This window comes from Panthera uncia, chromosome B4 (assembly GCF_023721935.1).
Source record: "Panthera uncia isolate 11264 chromosome B4, Puncia_PCG_1.0, whole genome shotgun sequence".
Lineage (NCBI taxonomy): Eukaryota > Metazoa > Chordata > Mammalia > Carnivora > Felidae > Panthera > Panthera uncia.
Genome location: NC_064809.1, coordinates 63,526,019 through 63,545,321, shown reverse-complemented (window position 1 = coordinate 63,545,321; position 19,303 = coordinate 63,526,019). Strand labels below are relative to the sequence as shown.

Sequence of the window (19,303 nt, the reverse complement as noted above, 5' to 3'; positions counted from 1 at the left end):
CAGCCTTATTATAAGAGAAAAGAAAGGGGGCTGAACTGTGCATGCTCGCTTGATCCTTCCCAAATTTATATAAGTTATAGTAGTCGCCCCTTATCTATGGGGGATCCGTTCCAAGACCCCCAGTGGATGCCTGAAACCGCGGATAGTATCGCACCCTATATGCTGGTTTATCCTATAAATACATACCTATAATAAAGTTCAATTTCTAAATTACACACAGTAAGAGATTAACAATCACTAGTAATAAAATAAAACAATTAGAACAATATACTATAATAAAAGTTACATGTCTCTCTCTCTCTCAAAATGTCTCATTGCGCTGTACTCACCCTTCTCGAGCTGATGTGAGATGATAAAATGCCTGCGTGATAAGATGACGTCAGGGGAATGACGCAGGCGTGTGACGTAGCCTCAGGCTACTCCTGACCTTCTGCGGATTCCAGATGGAGGATCGTCTTCCTCCTGACCAGCGCTGACCACAGGTAATTGAAACCTCCGAAAGTGATACCACATGTAGGTGGGACCTTCTGTATTTCTGGGACAGGGTGAAAGGGGTGGAGCGAGGCCAGCATTGCCCCTAAATTGCCGAAACTAGAAGAGTTCTCTAAACCGAGTTCTCTAAATCGGAAGAAATTTTCGGGAACGAGGGAAGAAATAGTCTCTCCCCCGCCCCCACCCGGTATCTACAACCAGAAAATAAACCGAAAGCCCTAAGTAATGCAAGGCCATATTACATTAATCTATTGCCAAGTAGTAGGATCAATTCCTAAAAGGTGTCCTGTTTAACAAAAGTTAAAATTCTATTTAAGCATAGCTTGAGGCATAAAAGTTCTGGAAGGCATCTGGATCCCAAGCAAAGCATATAATAACTGTCTCCAGTAGAACATCTCTCACCTGAATCATAATCTAAATCATTCAAGGCATACTGTTGCGGTGCGTTATGTCTCTAAAGGGCTAGACAAATCTCTTCTCCTAATTAGTTTGAAACAAATTAAGGAATGCACACAGATGCCAGATAGGAATTAAAATACCTGCTTTTCTACCAGTAGAGATGCAATAGAGACTATGGCTTGGACCTGCGTTCAAAATTAAGCTTCTCACTCATTTTCTGCAAAACTGGACCAGCCACCCCAAATTGCCAGTGCCCTCTGCACAGGAACAGAGCCTGCCCAAGTAGGTGTCGGTTTGGAGGCAGAGAAATGGCAGGAGAAGAAAGAAAATTCCAGTGTTTTCACTCAGTGAGAGAAGTAAGATAGGTCATATTGTTAAAGGGATGCTTACCTCTGTATTTCACTGTCAGCAGTAAATGAACACATGATGGCAAATCCTTGCCATCTCACCAAGAGATAAATCATTCCTCTTTGTACATGAAGGAGTTAGCAAAAAGTGAAAGAGAGTATAGATGCCCCTACCTCATATTTTCAAAAGTGTAGAATGTGGAAAGAAGGAAAAAGTCATCTTCCTTACATATTTCTGTGATCTGCAAAGTCAGATTCTGGTGTAAGCATTGCCTTTTGTGTCGGGTGTAAATTTTAGTCTGTATTTTAGCGTGTGCAAGAAATAGAACTTGTTTGTTTTTTTGTGTAACTCATCCTAATTCTTTTTATAAGGGGAAAGTAACCATTTTCACAATTTGCTCTCGTCCCACTTTACATATGCTAATCTGGATTAATTACCAAGAGTTCCCTTTTTCACCTTCAAAAGTGTCCTTATTTGGGGGTGCCCAACTGGTTCAGTCAGAAGAGCATGTGACTCTTGATCTCAGGGTAGTGAGTTCAAGCTCCATGTTGGGTGTAGAGATCACTTAAATAAAGTTTTTTTTTTTTTAAAGTACCCGTATCTGAACTATAAATGATATAGGATTCATAATAAGAAGCCTATTCTAATGGGTGGTAGAAACTTACTCCCAGTCAATCCAGAGGGGATCTCTTACCCTGGTGGCACAGGAGTGGGGACTTGGCCTCACATGGCAGCAGGGCATTGAGAGAGGAAGGAATCAGATCAGGGTGAGCAGCTTGCTCCTCTGGCTTCTGTGTGGACCTCTAGTCTTGTCCACACAGAAGTATCTCAGGTGTCAGCTGATACAGACTGCAGCTTCTTAGGTCTCACTCCTGTCCAAAAGCATCTCCAGGATTGAGCTCCATTACTTCAGGTGCAGGGGAGTCACCATGAAACTACCCACACCAAACTGGCATAAGGGAAATTAAGAAGTTAATGCCCTCTGTCACTTTCACACTTCTCTCTGGCACACTGAAATCAGTCTTCTGCTCTTATGTCACCCTGGTGCCACAATAGACCCAGCTTCCTTGCTTGGGAATCATTCTACTACCCTTGCCTCTCACCAGGACACGTGAAATTTTGTAAAAACTATCCCCCAGGTCTTGCCGTTTCCTTGGGCTCCATCAGGAAACAGGCACGACATGCCCTTGCTTCTGTCAGGGCCCACCAGATCATCTGGGGGTTTGTACTGACTGCACCCACTCCCAGCAGAGTTTGGCCCAAGAAGGAAACACAGGATCTACTAGTAGGTGGTCAATTAGTAGAGTTATTATCTTTATCATGATCTGTTATTAAGTCTCCACTTCATCATCTACCAAAAAGTATGATAAAATCTATTTTCTCAGTTGTAGTGAAGTTCAAAGAGGTCAGCATTTATCAAAAGCAAATTACAATGTATATTTAAATACTGTTTTCCTTCTGTGAATTCTTTGAGGCAAGTAACCATGTTTTAGTCTTCATTTTTGTCCGTACCATGTCGCTAGTACACAGTGAGGTCAAACAACATTTTCAGTAAAAAGATCACCTAAAACATATAAAACAAGCTTATGAGTGAAAACATTTCCCATCAACATAAGCAGGAATGATGTCATGTAGACATTTATAGTCCCAAGAATTGAATACAGTGATAAAGATATAATAGGAAAGTAGTAAATATTTTTGGGGTGATTGATTTATTTTATCCCAATATGCTTAACTGGCCATCTCTGGTGCTTGAAACAAGAATAGGACTTCAAGAATGCCTAATTTGTCTTGTAGAAACAATGAAAACATCAAGTTCAGAAAATCACTATAATATTTAAGAAGTGTTATTGCCAGATAGGAAATATATTAAGTTAAAACTATGTCAAGGAGAACAAAAAATACAGGTGCAAAGGGAAAAAAGGAAATAAATTTCTCTATCACATTTCAGAAAAGTCATGCTGGTGGCTCTGCTTTATAAACTCATTCAAGGACCCAGGTTCTCAGGATCTTGGTTCTCAGGGGTCCCTCAGGGGTCTTCATGGGCATGGAAGAGACTGAATGGCAGCATGTCTGTGAGGAGGGGATATGGCCCACAAGCAGCCCCATCACCTCTGTTCACATTCCATTGTCAAGAACTTAAACTGGGAAGAAAGGGAGACCAGATTTTGATAGGCAGCTAACAGACCTAATTATAATAATAAAGACATTTTTGTCTGAAATAGATTAACCCAGGTTAACTTACAAGTAAAATATAGCCAAAACAACACCTTTGCAGGCCAGAAAAGCAAAGGAGTTGCTCTTCCTCTGCACAATTTATATCCACCAGTTATAATTTGCCAACTGTATATAGTATATAGTCAGTAGACGGTGGGAATTTATTTTATAAGTGAAAAAATAGAAGCTAGTCTATAGAAGCTAGAGGAGACTCTCTAGGAGTCTCACAGAACCAAAAGTCATAATAAAGAATATTGTTTGACTTAGCCTCATATAAAACCTACTAAAGGGGCGCCTGGGTGGCTCAGTCGGTTAAGCGGCCGACTTCGGCTCAGGTCATGATCTCTCAGTCCGTGAGTTCAAGCCCTGTGTTGGGCTCTGTGCTGACAGCTCAGAGCCTGGAGCCTGTTTCAGATTCTGTGTCTCCTTCTCTCTGACCCTCTCCTGTTCATGCTCTGTCTCTCCCTGTCTCAAAAATAAATAAAACATTAAAAAAAAAATTTAAAAACCTACTAAAAATGGGAGAAGAGAAACAGTAACTGAAAGTATCTTCTTGTAGAATCCATCTTAGTTAGGATTTCTAACTTGAAGTAGTTTATAAAACTGAACACCAAAACAAAGGGACAAACAAAATGTCAGTAATAAATAAAAATGACAAGGACTGAGGTCCTAATAACAAGAACCTTGTTATGATTTAAAATAATAATACATTATTATCAACTCTTATTTAACCTGCTAAACAAAGCATGGAAAAACATGCAAAATGATAATAAAGTACACATTTTCAAGTTAGGGATTGTTGTTCCCTTTCACCCTGTTCTCTGAACGAGATTAACAAGGTGTTCAATGTCCATATTCTAAGCAGGAGAATAGAAAACAGAACAGATTGTCAGTCCCTAAACAATGGCCAAATGCTAGAATATATATATTTCTTTAGGCAATATATTTTTTTTTAATTCAAAAGTTGAAGTAATAAAGATTTGAAATTTGGGAAAATGAATCCTGTAGAATATTATAAAAGCAATGATTCATAGATTCATAAGGTTTTATTTTAACATAGTTGTGAATTAAATGTACATTTAATAACATTTATAACTATGGCAAGTCACCACAAGCTTTGGGTTCTAAATTCTTTCTCCTTCACAGTAGAATTTTTATGCTCATTTAACTTATCGATACAATTTTTTAAATGACTAGGAATTCACCATACATATTCAGGTTCTATACCATAAAGAGGAAGCTTAAAAGGTCTACTTAATTTGAGCATCACTGCAGTGACTACGCCTGACAGGTGAGTCCACCTGATTCAGAGAACCCTCATTAGCAGTAGTTGAAACACGCTTTAAACTCAAGACTAGTGCCCAGCACATGGTAAGCACTCAATAAATGTAGCTCTTACTCATCACAGTATAATCATATGCCCACATCAAGAGAACATGCCCTATCGATAACTAATTTCTCCTCACTGAAATATTTGTGAAAACCATAAAAAGACAATCTTTTCTAGATCAGATCAGCCCTTATTCTTATAATCCACTTTAGTCCATCTCTGGCTGACCTCTGTATAAAAACTGCCATTATCTAAGAACTCTGAAATTAGTCTGTGTTCACAGTTGCTCAAAGTTCCATAAAGAGCAGAGTTTTCCTCAACTGTCATTCTCTCTCCGAATCTGTTAACTACTGTACACGCCTCAGCAGAGATCAGCTGAAATGGAATCATCTGTTGTTGCCCATTGCAAGCTTCTGTGCTCTGAGTTATTGGACAGGGAGTTGTTGGGTTTTTTTAATTGTTTTTCATGTTTAATTTATTTTTGAGAGAGAGAGAGAGAGAGAGTGTGTGTGTGAGTGGGGGAGTGGGAGGGGCAGAGAGAGAGAGAGGGAGACACAGAATCTGAAACAGGCTTTGAGCTGTCAGCACCGAGCCTAACACAGGGCTCAAACCCACAAGTGGTGAGATCATGACCTGAACCAAAGTTGGATGCTTAACTGACTGAGCCATCCGGGTGCCCTGTTTGGTTCTTTTTAATATACTTTATGTAACAAAAAATATAGTCTCCACTTTGTGCTGGGGATAGAAATCTTAGTTCATGATTAGGTGTAAAAAATTATAAATTTAGTTTTTAACAATTTATTTAATCTTTTGTATCACATTTTGACATGGGAAAAGAAACACAGACTCCATACATTTTTCTCCTTTTGTCAAGTGACATACAATGCCCAGTGAAAAGTGGATTCTTATAGTGCACATCTTTTGGTGGTTGATGGGGGGGGGTGCTTAATCCAATTTTCAATGTCATGTGACCACAAAAGTACTTACACAGATGTATGTCATCCCATCTTCCTTGTCAATCTATCCAGGTTGTCCAACAATGTTCCTTGTTTCTGTCTGGTCCCTGCAGGAACTTAGCTCTCTCTATTCCATCAGTGACATACTTGAGGCCATGGGAATTTCCACAAGGCTAACCAAGTTCCCAGATCCCTAGATGTGACCCTGCTGTATCTTCCCCAGGGCCCTTGGAGACATCTTCCCAGTAAGGTGGGTATGGGGTCCTTCTCAGTCAGGTCTACCATTATCATACACTTGTCACCTTGCCTTGGGCTCTCTCCTTGTTGGCTTAGCAGAAACTCCTGGACCCTCAGTTGTTCCTCACAGATATTTGTGTTTTGTTTGTTTGTTTTTTAATTGGTGGACTCCTCTCCACTCCCACACAAATATGTGGACTTTTGGAACACCTGTTATTTTACAATTTCAGAAGTTCCCTGGGTGAAATTCGAAACTGGCCCCCGTACACAGAAGGAAAGGAGAGCCCCGAGGAAGAGGCAGACCACCCCAGATTGGTAGGTGGCAGATTTAATAAGCAAGGGAACTTACAAGACTGGTAAGATGAGTAGATTGCCACACCAGCCTTCCAGAATCTTGAAGGTTTACACAGCAGCTTTAACACAATTCAGTCACATTATACCATCTACATGATCTTAACAACACATCACTCTGTCAAGACTGTGCCACTGAAGCTGCTTCTAGTGTGGAAATAGTATGTGGAATGTACATTCCAAGGAAGGAGGGAGGGAGTGAGGAGCCCCTGATTCCTAGGTCCAGCTCAAGGGTCAACTGAAGGTCACATCTTCTCCATGATCGCTTCCAACAATGTGAAAGCCAAGAGGCTTCAGGTTCCTCAGGAAACAGGCACTAAGATGGATATGTGGGGGGTGCTCTCAGGAATAATGTCTCTTAAGTATCAAAGGGGAGCGGGATTGAGTAAAGGAAGAGTTCAACAGGAGGCAGGTGTAACAGAGGCCACAGCTGATCTGACAGAAAGCTCAGAAACAGGTGCATCTCTTCAGAGATGCCCTAAATTAAAGAAAAGGCTGAGCTTCAAGCCCTCTCACCAGCAAGTCATTGGATAAGAGAGGGACTTCACCTTGGACAAGGCTGCTCCTTTTGGTCACAGGCAACTCCTAGAGCCATGGATAATCTACATTCCCAGGAGCTAAGGTAGGAATAAGCATCTCAGTCCTAAAGAGGGATCTGCTTCATCAGGAGTTCTCAAACTTGAGCAGAATCAGAATCACCTAGAGATAATTATTAAAGCACACATTGCAGGTAAAACCCAAGTCTGATTCGTTAGTTGTGGGTTGAGGTTAGAGTATCTGCATTTCAAACAAGTTCCCAAGTGTTGCTGCTGTTGTTTTGGGTCACCCTGTAAGAACCACTGGACTCCAGGGGTGCCTGGAGTGGCTCAGTCAGTTAAGCATCCAACTCTTGATTTTGGTTCAGGTCATGATCTCCCGGTTTGTGAGTTTGATCCCCATGTTGGGCTCTGTGCTGATGACATGGAGCCTGCTTAGGATTCTCTGTCTCTTTCTCTCTCTCCCTCCCTTCCACTCTCTCTGCCCCTCCCTGACTTACATGTATGTGTCACTCTCTCTTAAAGAAAAAACAAAACAAAACAAAACACTGCACTCCACTATTCCAAGCTTGCTCTTTTTTTCCATCAGCTGAGTAAAGAACACCTTGAAAGTCAGAAAACCCAAAGAAGATAAAATAAGGGTGAATGGAGAATGAGAATCTATTTTTCAAATACTGTCCTGTCACAACCCACTGGGATAGAACGTATTTTACTCATTACAGTTGATCCTTGAACAACACAGGTTTGAACTGCACAGGTCCACTTATACACAGATTTTTTTTTCTACAAAAAGCTTCATTGTTTCCCCTTCACCCACACCTCGGGAGAAGGCTCCTGGGTAGCTAAAAAGCTGGCTAGTGGATGCAGGGAGAGGCTCAGGCAGAAGCCCTGGCCCCAGGGGGAGGCCTGAGGGGGCCCTTTGAGGCTGCTGAGCTCCTAGTCATCCTTGCGAGGGAGCATCTGGAAGACAACAGCGCCCTGGACCCAGGAGGGTCCAGCCTGCTGAGGTGAGTCAGGTGGGCACATCCTCTTGCTGAGTTTCACCTCCTCACCTGGGAAGCAGTTCTGCAGGAAGGGAGGAGCTGGGTGTCTCTGTCAGTAGAACCCGTCCTGCAGCTCCAGAAGGGGCTACTTAAGGCTCTTTTTCAGGACCATGGGGGCTCCTACAGCATCTGGGATTCAGCCCCACACATCTTGGGACAGATTCTGCTTGTCCTTTAAGAAGACATAAATGCATGCTAGTTTTGCATCATCAAAAGATGCTGGGAACCCTCATACTTCTCCCCAGCCAACTCAGGAAGAAGTGGTTCATACCCTCCAGAGCCACAAATTGTAGGAGGCCCACAAATGTGTGTTGAGCAGGCAGATGACTGCAGCCTCCACCTAGGTGGAATAATTCTGATAAATCTGGAGCTCAAAAACCAGTGTTGGCTTGTCCTTGGGGCAAAGAGTAGCTGAGAAGATGGTTCTGAAGGTTGTGACTAGAAGGGAAGTTGGAGGGTGGCCAGAGATTGGAAGAAAGGGTGTCCTTGGGTCTGTTCTGTCCAAACACTGTGGAAACAAAAGACAAACTCAGGACTGTCAGGAGTTCTGCCTGTTAGTAGACTTTTTTTTTTTTACGAGATATTACCATAAATGTATTTTCCTTACGATTTTCTTAGTAACAATTTCTTTTCTCTAGCTTTATTGTAAGAATGCAGTGTGTGATAATATACAAAATATGTGTTAATCAACTGTTGATGTTCTGGGTAAAGCTTCTGGTCAACAGTAGGTTATTAGTAGTGAAGTCTGGGGGAGTCAAAAGATATACCCAGATTTTTTACTGCACAGAAATTGGCACCTCTAACCCCTGTGTTGTTCAAGGGTTAATTTCCTGTGGGGTTCTTTATATTTAGTTGTTTTTCTCTTCTGTTAATTAAATGTTCTTTGCTATATGATTATTCTTGCTGTCAACTTGTCCCCACACTGGAAGCAGTAACTCAACATTATCCCCATTCTAATCCACTCATTCACTTAGAAATTATGTACTCTGCCCATTATGTTCATTTGTTATGTCTGAATTCTCTAGTATGAAAAGTTTTGTGCAATTTAATTAATAAGTGAGTTATGGCTACACATAGAGATAGGAAAAACCACAGGCACAAACCCTGTGTGGGGGCTAGGTGACTGCAGGTGTGGCTATAAATAACAGAATGACCCCTAAACAGGAAGATAATGAGGTTTGTAAACAAGCATAACACCGTAGCACACAACATGGAGTGGAGTGTAGGGGACTGGACATACGTTTCTTGTGACACCCAGAGTTGGTTGGGTTATGATCACGCTGATAGGTAGCAAGTGGACCTCATGGGGGACTTGTGTTCATTTTCTGTACTAGAAGCACTCAGGTCAGTGAAGCACATTATACCTGAGGATTATGCCCGGATTGAGGCAAGGGCTGTGAAAAGTCCTGGTTTCCTCCTTCCCACCCCGATTTCCTGCACACTCTTCTACATGAAATTGGTGTTTATTTATGACATTTTGCCTTGGTTTTTGCCTCTCATGACTGCCACTTGTCATTCTTTTTAATACTTTCAGTGCATAAAATTGTAGTTATTGGTGGTAAAATCATAAGTTTTCCTTTTTATTTCCCTCTGCAAAGGTCCAAATCCTTCAACTCTTTACATATAACCATCTAGGGTCATATACATTTTTCTGGGCATTATGGACAAAGAATAATGTGTGAAATTTGGAAATGGCTTATTACTAATTAAAGAAGATGTTTAAAAAGCAGAAAAATAATGTCTATGAGGAAATATTCTGAAAACCAGGACTATTTAAAATGGAAATTAAAGTTTAGGGATTAATAATCTTCTTCAAAGATATAAAGGGCATCTAATTGAGGGATGGAGGAGGAAAGCAAGGATAAACCCTCAATTTCTACTAAGAAACAAGGATAATATAAACTCGATAGTAAGGTTTTTTACCTAGGAGACTATTCGACATTAATTGGGCACATGAAAAACCTGTATCATCTCTTTTCCTGGGAGGGTCTAATCAAAACAGTATCATATTTCAAAACAGGATTAGATGTGGTCCTATCAGAATACAAAGATGACCTCCTAAGTTCTCTTCTCACCCTAAGATTTTTATCTTTTATGATAGCAGTCAGAGACATTCTGATGAGCAAAATTGATTTCTGGCAAAGGACATATCTCCAAAGAACCATTTTTCATGGCTTTGTATATAATTTTTATTGATGCCATAATCTTCAAAGAATGAAGAGATGGCTGCCTGAATTGAAAATCCTTAGGCTGCTCTAGCTGTTTGGAAGGATTTACATTTCTGTGATGTCCTGAAGTTCTTAACTCATTGTGACCCCAATCTAACACTTACATGCAACCTGGTTAACAATAAGAGTGTGAGACTACACTCCAAAAATATTTGAAAATATTATCTTTATGACATAGAATTTTCTTTTTCTCATATTAGTTTATTTTCATTCATAGGGTTTTATAAGGATGAGGTTAATCAGGTAGAGAAAATCAGAGAAGCTTGGACTCACTCTAGAGAAAATTTGAAGAATGTCAGACGTATACTTTTGCCATCTCAAAATACAGTCACCAATGGGTACTAGAATGAGGGATAGAAAGTAGAAGAAGTGAGAGAGACACCAAGGATATAATTTCTCTCAATCTAGAAGTTCCCTTGAGCCCTTTTGTATGTAGCAAAGTTCTACTGTACCATTATATCCCAGGTAAAATACCACCTTGTCTGGGAAGCCCATCACCACTCCTACTATAATTTATGTAAATTAAACTCAGATACCCCTGAGTTTAAATCCTTAAATCCTTATTGTTAACAACAAATAATATCTATAAATACTTGACCATTTTACTTAACATCTCTTAATTTCAAAATAAAATTGGCTCACATATATGTGAAAAAGTTTAGGACAGTGTCAGACACAGAATTCATCAAACATCAGTTTCTTCCCTCAGAATACTGTAATGGGTCATATTGGCACCCATGCAATGTGTGCCAAGAATGTACAGGTATTAAACACATTTTTTTAAATCTCTAAAGTTCAAAAAACACTGAATGTCAATCATCTTAAAAGATACTAGGAATTGTTCTTAAGAGTATAAAATGTTCATCACGATCTTAACCTCTGGCATAATGAAAGTTGTAAGTAAACAATTATTAGCTAAAACTGAAGACAATCTATAATTTTACAAAATTTACTGGTATTCCATACCCTGAGCTAATTTCTGGGAATTTGTGTCTGAAAGAGAAAAGTACAAAGGACTGAATGTTTGTGTCTCCCAGAATTCATATGTTGAAACCCTAATTCCAATGTGATGGTATTTAGAGGTTGGGCATTTGAGAAGTGACTAGTTCATGAGAGTGGAGCCCTCATAAGCGGGAATAGTCCCCTTATAATAAGGGGTCAGAGAGGTCCCTTGCCCCTGCTGTGGTGTGGGACACAGAGAAGATGGTCCCCGAGGAAGAGAGTATTTACCAGAAACCTGACCATGAGATTACAGAGCCTGCTCCTCTTCATCCTGGACTTATAGCCACCAGAACTTTGAGAAATAAGTCCGGGGTAATTTTTTTAAATATATTTTTTAAGTTTATTTATTTATTTTGAGAGAGAGAGAGAGAGAGAGAGCGAGCGCATGAGTGAGGGGGGGAGGGGCAGAGAGAGAGAAAGACAATCCCAAGCAGGCTCCATGCTGCTTGCACAGAGACCCACGTAGGGCAAGAACTCATGAACCATGAGATCATGATCTGAGCTGAAACTAAGAGCTGGATACTCAACTGACTGAACCACCCAGGTGCCCCTCAACATTATTACATTTTTAAAACATCATTTTATTTGTTGTCAAATGTGCCTTTATGCATATATAATTATATACTCACTCTTTTCTTTGTTTCTTAGTTTCCAAATTTTCATTTCATAAATACACATTTAAAGAAATTTTTTTAATTTAATTAAAAAAAGAGAAATGTTAAAAGTCCAGTTACCATATTGAAATTTAAAATAATGGAGCTTATTGGTTTCCATACGACACTCAGTGCTCATCCCAAAAGGTGCCCTCCTCGATGCCCATCACCCACTTTCCCCTCCCTCCCAACCCCCATCAACCTTCAGTTTATTCTCAGTTTTTAAGAGTCTCTTATGGGTTGTATAGAAACCAATTTGACAATAAATTTCATATTAAAATAAAATAAAATAATGGAGCTTAGTCTAAATGATACCATCAAAACAACTTAAAATTTTATTGAATTACCTTATTTAATAAGTTATCGAGAATTATCTACACACAATAGTTCACCAATTGTTTTACAATAAATTTGTTATTATTTTACAAAGTCTAAGACTAAAACCAGAGAAGTCAAACATTTATAAACTATACTTTTTTTTGTTTGATCCCGAACTATTACTCCTTATTAGGGAAGAGATCAGGGAATCAACGTGGTGATCAAAGAAATGTGGAGCACATATCACTATTATAAGTCTTTTACTTTAAAATCACCCTGAGAGATGTACCATAACTTGGTAGCAACAAAGCATGAAAGAATGATCCAATACTTGGTATGCTGAAATACCCTCGAAAGTTTCTTTGGTAACTAAGTTAAAGATGTATCCTTCTTCCTGAGAAACTTAACAGAAACCCATGGGGGGAGGGGAAGGAAAAAAAAAAAAGAGGTTAGAGTGGGAGAGAGCCAAAGCATAAGAGACTCTTAAAAACTGAGAACAAACTGAGGGTTGATGGGGGGTGGGAGGGAGGGGAGGGTGGGTGATGGGTATTGAGGAGGGCACCTTTTGGGATGAGCACTGGGTGTTGTATGGAAACCAATTTGACAATAAATTTCATATATTGAAAAAAAAAAAGATGTATCCTTCTGCTTAGACTTCAAGGCCCTCAAATGTAGCCCTAAGAATCCTCTCCAGTCTTGTCCTCCATATCTTCCCTGTGCATACCCTTCACTCCAACAACAACAAATTATTTGGCATTTCCTGACATGCTCCAGGCTTTTCCACTTGCATCTCTACACACTGAAACCTTACTCTTCCCTTTCCTCAAGGCCTGAAGCCCTTTCTAATAGCTCTCATTTGGATATGGTTTTGTTTCCTTTTTACTTTCGCAGTACTTTTCTTCTCTCCTGTGGCACTTACCTTGTTCTGTAGAGTCTTGTAGTATAGTTCAGTGTATATTTGCCATTTCTGATTGGATGGCAAATTCCTTAAGGGTGAAGACTTTGTTCAATTTAGTATTTCTTTTTTCATCTTCCCATTAGTTCTCACTCAACATGGAAAACGTAGTTCTTCAATACCTATTATGTTGCATGTTGCAGGCCCTGTGCAGGGCTGTGGAGATGGAATATTTAGTGAGCAGGAGGTGGTTCCTGTCCTAACAAAGCTTATTCCAGACATCAGAGGATAAAGAAAAGTAAACAGGAAATCAAAGTAATGTGGAAACATGTAGGTATTAAAGCAGGACATGGCAAAAATACCAACCAATCTATAGTGGGGGAGATGAGACATACTGTTCCAGAGAGAAGGAACAGAGTTAAGAAAGAACCTGGAGTTGAGGGTGCATGTGGTTTCAAAGAGCTGAAAAAGTACAATATGGCTGCAGCAAAAAACAGAAGATGGTATGTCCTCCATAGCCTCTGTTTTATGGACCATGAGGGCTTTGCTTATGAGGGCCATGTCATTGAGGCCCTCATAAATAAGGCTAAGAAGTTCAAACTTTATTCTGAGATCACTGGAAGTTGTTAAAGACATGACCTGATCAGAATTGACACTGATACTTAAAGAAAAATCCATATGCGTTAGCTTATTTCCTACCGTGTATTTATTATTGTACACTCTGCCTCAGTTTTTTTTTTTTAGTGTTTATTTTTTGAGACAGAGAGAGAGTGAGAGAATGTGAGCAGAGGAGAGGCAGACAGAGGGAGACAGAATCTGAAGCAGATTACAGGCTCCAAGCTGCCAGCACAGAGCCTGACATGGAGTTCAAACCCATGAGCTGTGAGATCATGACCTGAGCCTAAGTCAGATGCTTAACCTACTGAGCCACCCATGCGCCCCATACTCTGCCTCAGTTCTAAAACAATTTGATGTAGCTAAAATACTTGCAGTATAATATTTACAAATTAGCATATTTCTACTTTCAAGGAGAGTTTTCAGAATACAAGAAAATCAGACATGTTGTACTGAAATCAAAGATATATACAGCCTGAACACATTTCATGTCAAAAACAAAACAAAACACTAGACACATAAACATATAACACCACCACATGATAAGCTTTAAGCTTATTGGAGTTTTTTTAATGAAAAAGGTACACTTTTTAACACTTTCTGTCAGACTTTATTTTTTTTTAATGTTTATTTTTGAAAGAGAGAGAGACAGAGTGTGAGTGGGTGAAGGGCAGAGAGAGAGGGAGACAGAATCCGAAGCAGGCTCCAGGCTCTGGTCTCTGGGCTATCAGCACAGAGCCCGATATGGGGCTTGAACTCATAAGCCGTGAGATCATGACCTGAGCCGAAGTTGAACGCCCAGCCGACTGAGCCACCCAGGCGACCCTCTGGCAGACTTTTCTACAACACCAGAACACTTGTTAAAATCCTTTAAGCAATAGACATAAAGGGATATACAGTATACATGAAAATATATAAAATGTTTTGCCTTTCAGAATTCCCCTTGAAGAGAAGATTTGTTGGGGATAAAAAAGTCTTCTGGTTGCTAGTAATGATAAGGTGAATAGTGCTTTTAAAATTTAAAAAAAAAAAAAAGAGTTCTTCTTGTATGTTGAGATTTTGAAATATACTTGTTGGAATATTCCCAAAGATATGAATCAGAACAGAAGAAGAACTGCTCATGGGGAGCCTCTAAGTAAATGAGTTTCTAGAAAAATGAATCTACTAACAGTAGTTCTGTTCTTTTTACTTGCTAAAGTAAAGCTGGAGCTTTAGTCTTTGAAGAAGTTACATGTTTATCTACCGATAATTTCTACATCAAACTATTTTCAAACTGTCAAGATTCACAAATTTCAGGAGAACATATTATGTCAAGCCCAGAGAAAACCAAAATATCTATGCCAAAACTTGCCAAGAAGGATAATGTGACTTACAGATAAAAGGAGATACACAAGGAAAAACAAGTGTTTCTTTTCATTCAGTTGCTTAATTAAATGGCATTTCCAGTTTAAATGGTAGAAGGAGGAAACATCCCTGTTTAATCAGAAAAATCAATACAGAAATAGCAAATTCAAACACCATTCATATCAGTATACCATCTAAAAGAGAGCAGTAGTTGAAGTTGTGGACATATAGAAGAAACTCTCTGAATATTGGAAAGGTCATTTCTCTCAATTTTTCACCAATACAATGTCCATCTGAGGTAAATAGAGCAGCATAAATCTTGTATTTACAAAGATAATTCTCATAGCACAAAGGTGATCTGAGAAACGGTAAGTCTGGGATATTAGGAAACTATTAAAATAAATTAAGCAGTTCTGCTTTTAGCTAAGATCAAGTCAGAGGTACAAGGTTTACCTTCCCACCTAAAAAAAACTCAAAAACTAGGTGAAATATATGAAACAACACATGTGTAAGAGGAAATTACTTGAAGCCAGGAAACAACTATCTAAAATAATCAGAGAGAAAAGTTCCTATTGGTCACATGAGGCTGAAAGAGTGACTGTTGCAACCGACCAAGCTGGAAAACTTCATACTACAAGGAACATTGAACAGAATTCTCAGAAGGATCCTGCCTTGGTTGTGGTGAATAATTAGCCCATGATTAAAAACAGCCCTGGTACTGCCTAACAAGTATTAATAGCAAGACCCAAAGGATCTAATCATTTTCAAGTAACTGTCTCATAACAAAGCTCAGAAGTATTTATAGGAACACAAAAATATCTAGCACAATACAACAAAATAAAAGCAAAATGACTATCATTCAATCAAAAAATACCAGATATACAAACAGAAAAACAGAATTCATAATGACAAGAAAAATCAATTGGCCAAATTCAAACCACAATGGGATACCACTTCACACCTATCAGAATAGCTAGCATCAAAAAGTAGGTAACAAGTGTTGGCAAGGATGTGGAGACATTGGAACCTCATACACTGCTGGAGAAAATGTAAAATGATTCAGCCACTTTGGAAAACCAGTTTGGCAGTTCATCAAATGATTAAACATAGAGTTACTAGAGGACCCAGCAATTCCAGCTCTTGGGTACATACCCAAGAGAAATCAAAGCAGACGTCCATGTAAAACTTTGTAAATGAATGATTATATAGCAGCTCTTATTAACAATAGCCAAAAAATGGAAGCAACCAAATGTTCACCAACTGATGAATGGATAAACAAAACATGATATATTCATAAATGGAAAATTCTTCACCTATTAAAAAGCAATGAAATACTGATACATGTCAGAACATGGATGAACCCAGAAAATATGCTAAGTGAAAGAATTTAATTATAAAAGACCACATATTGTATGATTTCATTAATATGAAAATCCAGAATAGGGAAATCTATAAAGACAGAAAGTAAATTAGTAGTTCCTTGAGGTTGGGAGGGGAATAGGGAGATAAGGAATGATAGCTAATGGATCTGGGGTTTCTTTTTAAGGTGTTGAAAGTTTTTCTTAAATTGACATGGTGATGCTTCTACATATCTAAATATACTAAAAAACATACAATTGTACAATTAAATGTATAATTGCATGGTATATGAATTATATCATCAATAAAGCTCTTTTTAAAAACCAACCCAGAATGGACACAAACGTTACTAGCAAACAAGTGCATTAAAACAGTCATTATAGTGTATTCCATGTGTTTATAAGGTTACATAGATATATGGAAAATCAAACCTCTAGAGATGAAAGTTTTAATGTCCAGGATGGAAAATGCAATGAATGTGATGAACAGCTGGCTAGATTGAAGAAGAAAAAAAATAATGAACTTGAATAAATAGCAACAGAAACTATCCAAAATAAAACATAAAGAAAAAAAGGAATTTAAAAAATAAACATCATGAGTGAGCTGTGGGACAATGTCAAGTGATTACATACATATGTAATTAGAATGCCCAAAGAACTGTTGAGAGAGACAGAGAAAATATCTGACTAAATGGCTAAAACTCTTCCAAATTTGATGAAAATTATAAATGCATAGATCCAAGAAATCAGTGAACCTCAAACACAGGAAAAATGGAGAACTAAAGAATATCATAATCAAATTGCTCAAAACCAGTGATAAAGAGAAAATCTTAAAAGCAGCAATGGCAAAACATACATTCCAACAAGATAAGGATGATAGCAGATTTCTTATTAAAAACAGTACAAGTGATGGGGTCCCTGGGGGGCTCAGTCAGTTAAGCATCTGACTCTTGGTGTCATCTCAGGTCATGATCTCATGGTTAGTGGGTTCGAGCCCTCGTCAGGCTCTGTGCTGACGGTGTCTCTCTCTGCCACTCCCCTGCTTGTGCATGCTTTCTCTCTCACACACACAAAATAAATAAATAAATAAGTAAACATTTTTTAAAAACCTTCTTGAAAAAAAACCCAACAATGCAAGTGAGAAAATGATGGATCACATTTTTCAAAAAACTAAAAGAACTGTCCAACTTGAATTCTGTGCCTAGCAAAAATATCTTTTGAGAACAAAGTCCTTACAAAAACACATTTTTCTGCTTTAGTCTCTTCAAATAGTGAGTAACTAATAACATCACACCAATCTTGCATTTTCATAATAAGTCCTACTTAGTCATGATATAATAACCTATTTGAACATAGGTTGGTTGAGTATGGCAATATTTTGGCAAAACTATTTCAAACTTGCTCTTGAATGAGATCCAGCTGTTATTTTACTTTCTTTTGCTGTCCCTGTCCCGATATAACAGGTGATCCTAGCATCACAGAGGAGAGTGTTTCCTCTTCCTTAACACTCTGTAATAGTTTACTCAATATTCAAATTATTCATTCGTGAGCATGCAGTAGAAATTTCCAGGGAAGACACCCAGGCAGCAAGGTTTCTTTTTGGGAAAATTTTTCACTAAGAATGAATGTACTTAATGTTTTTAGGACTATTTGGTGGGGTTTTTTTGTTTGTTTTTTTGTTTTGTTTTTTGTTTTTTTAACCTTGAGACTGTTTTGAAAAGTTACATTGTTCTAGGAATTAGTACCTCTTACCCAAGTTTTAAGTATCATAAAATTATCCGTAAAATCTTCTGAATTTCCTCTTCACATCTGGAATATCAATAATTGTGTCATTTAAAAATTTCATTTTATACTTGGTCTTCTCCTTTCTATTCTTCTACCAGTTTTACCAGAGTTTGTTTATTTTATTAGCCTGTTTCAATATCAATTGTTTAGTTGATATTGTCAGTTTGTTTTTAATCTTAATAATTACTGCTCTTACCTTTATTACTATCTTAAATGCACTCGTCTTCTTCCTTCCCTTGCTGTTGATGAGAAGTAACAGTCTCACTGCAGCTGTTTTGTACATCAGTCTTTTCCCTTTGACTTTTTTGATATTTTCTTTTTATCTTTGGGTGTCTTCAGCTTTATCTTTGCATATGTAAGTGTGGATTTGTCTTCCCTTTTCGGACTTGTTGATCTTTTTAAATCTATGGATTAATGTCTTTTCATTATTTGGGGTGGAATTCTGAGTGATTGTGTTTTTTAGCACTTTTATTTTTACAATAGATTCCTTTTAATAGAAAATTTGGGAGGATAGTACAGACAGTTGCTATATCCAGCTCACATCTAATTCTCCCTATTCCTAACATCTTTCATTATAGTACAATTTGTCACAAATAATGAACCAATATTGATAAATGAAGTGGAAAGTCTATAAACTTTATAATAAAGTTATTGATGTGTAAACTAAAGTTTATTTATATTTCCTTAGTTTTTACCTAATGTGCTTTACCCATTTTAGGATCTTATCCAGGATACTACATTGTATTTAGTCCTGTGTCTCCTTAGGCTCCTCTTCCCGGTGACAGTTCCTCAGGTATGTCTACTTTTGATGACCTTAACAGCTTTGAAGGGTACTGGTCAGGTATTTTGTAGAGTTTCCTTCTGTTGGAATTCATCTGATGTTTTTCTTATTATTAGACTGGGGTTGTGGGTTTTTAGGAGGTAGATCACAGAGGTAAATTACTATTTTTATAACATAATAATAACAAGGGTACATATTATCCACATGACTTGTCAATGTTGTTAATCTTGGTCACCTGGCTGAAGTCATTTGTTAAGTTTCTCCCTTGTAAAGTTACTCTTTTTCCCTTTTTTCAAACTTCGGAAGAAAGTCATTGGGCACAACTCACACTTAAGGACTGTGGAGTTATACTGTATATCATTTAGGGCAAAATAAGTATATAAATTGGTTGGAGTTCTGCGTGGGAGAAATATCT

At 38.3% G+C, this 19,303-nt stretch overlaps 1 long non-coding RNA gene across 1 annotated transcript; it reads left to right on the top strand.

Annotated features, from left to right (window-relative positions):
* The first annotated feature begins 404 nt into the window (after positions 1-404).
* Positions 405-18,902, top strand: LOC125918952 (uncharacterized). Its single transcript, XR_007456634.1, has 2 exons — positions 405-482; positions 18,826-18,902. It is a non-coding gene; the product is annotated as an uncharacterized LOC125918952 (long non-coding RNA).
* The last annotated feature ends 401 nt before the right edge of the window (positions 18,903-19,303 follow it).